The sequence below is a fragment of the Sapajus apella genome, unplaced genomic scaffold (assembly GCF_009761245.1).
Source record: "Sapajus apella isolate SASKATOON/1434 unplaced genomic scaffold, GSC_monkey_1.0 scaffold22, whole genome shotgun sequence".
NCBI classification, from domain to species: domain Eukaryota; kingdom Metazoa; phylum Chordata; class Mammalia; order Primates; family Cebidae; genus Sapajus; species Sapajus apella.
This window is the reverse complement of record NW_022436962.1, coordinates 24,880,562-24,884,926: the sequence shown is the minus strand read 5'-3', so window position 1 is coordinate 24,884,926 and position 4,365 is coordinate 24,880,562.

The following is a 4,365-nucleotide window of genomic DNA, read 5'->3' as shown; positions in this document are numbered from 1 at the left end:
CATATCCTTTGATATCCTGGATGTTTGTTTGACATTAGGAGATCTAGCATGGTATACCACACTTGCATAAGAACCATATTTCACCCTCCTGCCTCATCCCAGTTCTAAGAGGAAGCCTGTGACAAGCTTTCAAGGAAAGACTGTTTAACTGTTATCTCCTTTCCCCAGCCCAAAGCTCATGAAGTGAACAAGAGCAAGTTCAGCTCTATGCCTCCAGCACTTACTATCATAATTGCCTGACAGGTTCTTCCTGTATAGTGCACAGACAAAACCAATTCACTGAGACCACAGTATTGCAGTAGAGATAGAGTTTAATAACACAAAGCCTACCAAGTAGAAGGACTGGAGTTACTACTCAAATCAGTCTCAGAGAACTCAGGCTGGATGTTATGGATAGTTTGGTGGGGGAGGGGCTAGGGAATGTGTGCTGCTGATTGGTTGAAGATGAAATCATAGGGGTGTGAAGAACAGTCCTTGTGTGCTGAGTCTGCCTCTGAATCGGGGCCACAGGACCTCTTGAGTCATGAATCACAAATCCGGATGGGTTAGTTGGTTGCCAGAATGCAACCATCTGAAAAACATCTCAAAAGACAAATCTTAGGTGCTACAATAGTGATGTTATCTATAGGAGCAACTGGAGAAGTCACAAATCTTGTGACCTCTGACCACATGACTCCTGAGCAGTAAGGGATTATAGAAACTCTGCTTACATTTTAGCAGAATTCAGATCCCTCCCATAATCTAGTGGCCTTTCAACAGTTTTACAAAGGCAGCTTCAGTCCCTGAGCAAGGAGGGAGTTAATTTTAGGGAGGGACTATTATCATTCTTACTTCAAAGTTAAACTGTAAACTAAATTCCTTCCATGGTTAGCCTGGCATATGTCAGGAATGAGTGAGGACAGCCAGCCCGTGAGGCCAGGAGCAAGAGGGAGTCTGCCATGCCAGGTTTCTCTCACCGTCATCATCTTTGCAAAGGAAGTTTCACTGTTTGGCCTTATTGTGCACATAGCATAATAAACTTAACTACATTTTATTTGAATACCTACTATGTGCCAAGGTTATACCTTATCTTGAAACCTCAAAGCCCTGCTCTCTCTGTTGCCATATAACCTCCACCGAAGATGAGAAAAGTGAAGCTTTGTGAGGTTAAGTGACTGGGTGGCAGTGGAGTGAGGGAACAGGGAACAGTTCAGCCGGACTAGAACCGATGCCCCCTTGCAATCTGCTGTGCACCTGCCTTCATTGGAGGCCCTCAGTGAAGGATTGTGACTTTTGAACTAAGTATTTGAGGAATGAAGAACTAAGAGAGGAAATGGTCCCTATTTTCATGAAGTTCTTCATATTATGCAAAACATCCAGAAGAGTGTAGGGAATTTGGTTTAAGGAGAACAAAAGCATAAAATACCAGGGTTATTAACTTTCAAAGTCATATGATCACTGTTTCAGATGGGGCTGGACATACTCTGGATAGATATATTTTTTAAAAGATTTCCATAGAAGCAGGTTCTATCTTTTTACTTTAGGTATCCTTACCTAACAGGAATCCATCAAACCTCCCTCTTTCTCTTGTTCTGTCTTTACTGAAGATGCTAAACACTAGTCATTGTTTTCTGCAGATCATTTTTTGGATCATCTTTAAGTCTTCTTCCTTCATCTTTCTCATATAGTTTTTCCCTTGCCTACCTCTGTAGCTCTTATGAATACTCTCTAGGATTGAAATAAACTTCAGATGCTAACCAACTTGATATTTCACACTTTTAGCTTCTTTTCAGATGAAGACAGTAACATAAAGATGGAGAGGATTAACTCAGAGTTACTTGTTCAAAGAGCTGAAAACCCCAGGCCAGTTCGAGGAGACTGGATCTAACCTCTGGAGTAAACGTTTGAGCCCACTTTGCCTTCTTTGCTCATATGGTCTTTCTTCAAACACATGTGGCAAGAATATAATCTGGACTGAAAGTGAGCTGGGGAAAGTGCTCAGAGTTCATGTGTCAACATAAAGGGCTGCACACACCAAGTTCAAGGCATTTGGAACACTGTTTTGCATTGGAGGGTGGCGGGTGGGTCTAGAACAGGAAACTGGGATCTCTGAAATGCTGGAAAGGTGGGGAAGAGACAGAGTTTTTCTGTAGCAAGTGGCTTTATTTTCTAAAAAGATGCCTGGTGATGCCGGTGAGCCTTCCTGGATGGGTCTGGGACTCTTAGAAAACAATCTCTAGGGCATAGAAAAGCCAAAAGGTATTCCTCTTCCTTACAGCCTAAGGTTTTGAAAAGTTCGGAAAGTTGAAAAATACTCACATGCAGGTACTTGCTCTTTCTAGAGATCAGCTGGTGTCGGCGAAGGGGGAGGAATGATGACAACTGGCAATGACTGGAGGGAGGTGGGATTAGAGCGCTTCCAAAACTTCTCTTTCTTACTACTTTGTTACTTGATGACTGAGTAACTCAGAGTAAGTAGTCCTGGTACTGAGTTATTCAAGGATCTCAAATGGCTTTGCCAAGAGGCATTCAGCATGTTAGTAAAGGGCACTGTGAGCACTTCACCTCCACAGCATTCCTAGCAGCAGATATCCTGACCACAGACGGCCAAACTAACAAAGTGTGAGGGTGTTGAGTGTGTTTTCCTAGATCTGAAATATTGCAAGCCAGACCAGAAAGTTTTACAGTTGCATCACTCCCAAAGCGAACTCAGTTTAAGAAACACGTTCCCCGGTAGTGGCTCACACCTGTAATCCCAGCACTTTGGGAGGCCATAGAGGGCAGATAACTTGAAGCCAGGAGTTCAAGACCAGTCTGGCCAACATGATGAAATCCCATGACTACTAAAAATACAAAAAATTAGCTGAGCGTGGTGGTGGGCGTCTGTAATCCCAGCCACTCAGGAGGCTGAGGCAGGAGAGTCGCTTGAACCTGGGAGGCGGAGGTTTCAGTGAACCGAGACAGCACCACTGCACTCCACCCTGGGTGACAGAGGGAGCCTCCCTTTAAAAAAAAAAAAAATTAAAAAAAGGAAATACATTCCCTTGCTTTGTAGAACTTGTTCTGAAAAGATTTAATTTTCTCTAAACAAAGGCTGAGCTTACTGCTTGTCAGGCATTGTATTGGCTCTGGGGAAATCCAGAGATGAAAGAGACTTTCTCTATTACAGTTTAGTTAGTGTGAGCCAGGTTAAGAATTAAAGGCAAGGTCAGAGGACTCTGGCTCCCTAACCTGCACCATCTGACAGAAGGATACTGAGAGCTGCAGATGGGAGCCACAAATGTGATCTAAAATTTTCTAGTAGCCACATTAAAAACAGATACAGTTAATTGTAATTATACTATATTTTATATAATCCAATATATCCAAAATATTACTTCAACATGTAAAATTAAAAAATTACTAGCGAGATGGCTTGCATCCTGTTTTGGTTCCAAGTCTTTAAAATCTCGTGCGTATTTTACTCTTTCAGGTCATCTCCATTTGGACTAGCCACATTTCAGGCACCCAGCGGTCACATGAGGCTTGTGGTTTCCTTACACACAGTCCTTTATCAAGCTCTGGCCCTCAGATCTGGGAAAAGAAATCCTGGGTTGGAAAAATTCATGTGTTCAGAAAAAAGGCTCTTGGCACTTTCTCTGGTGACTCTGTGGTCACGCGGCATTGAGGAATTCGGGGAAAAAGCTGAGAGTCAGAAAGGCTGCAAACACTGGATCCCCAAGCAGCCCAGGGCTATTTATTTTTGGGAGTCGCCTCGGAAGGGGCAGGACGTTGGAGCCAGGCCGGGCTGTTGGGCCTGGGCTGCCACGTGTCAGCCACAGAGCCAGCTTGCGTCTGGGCCACGCTGGCCGCGCTCTCGGCCCCGGCTAGGCGTGGAGAAGCGCAGCCGCCGGCCTCCGGGGACGCGATGGGGAGCGGTGCCACAGCGCCGCCCGCCGGCCGCGTGCCGTAACTGCAGGCGCAGCGCTGCCTCGGCCCACTCTGCTCTCCAGCTGCCCAGTTCACGGCCAGGGCCGCCGCCTCCACTTCGTTTTAATTCAGGGGATGGTGCTTGTGTGCAGGGCGTTGCATACAAGCCCGTGGAGTCTCAAGCCTCCATTTGCGGTGCTCCGGCCTGCAGGTCCGGGTAGTACTGGGGCTGCCGGGCCAGTTTCCCCTCCTCCTGCTCTTGCCTTATTCCCGTTGGGTGAGTGCGGGGGGCGGGTGTGTGTCCAGGATTTTCTCTTCCGGGTCACTTCTAAAGCACATTAAGGATGCTCATCATTTGCATTTCAGAACTAATGTTTAACTCTGCAGAAGTAACGTTTTTGGAAATCACGTTTTCCGTTTTGGAGTCTCTATTCTGTATTTAAATACTCTGAATTAAAATAAAAATAAGCCCACAAC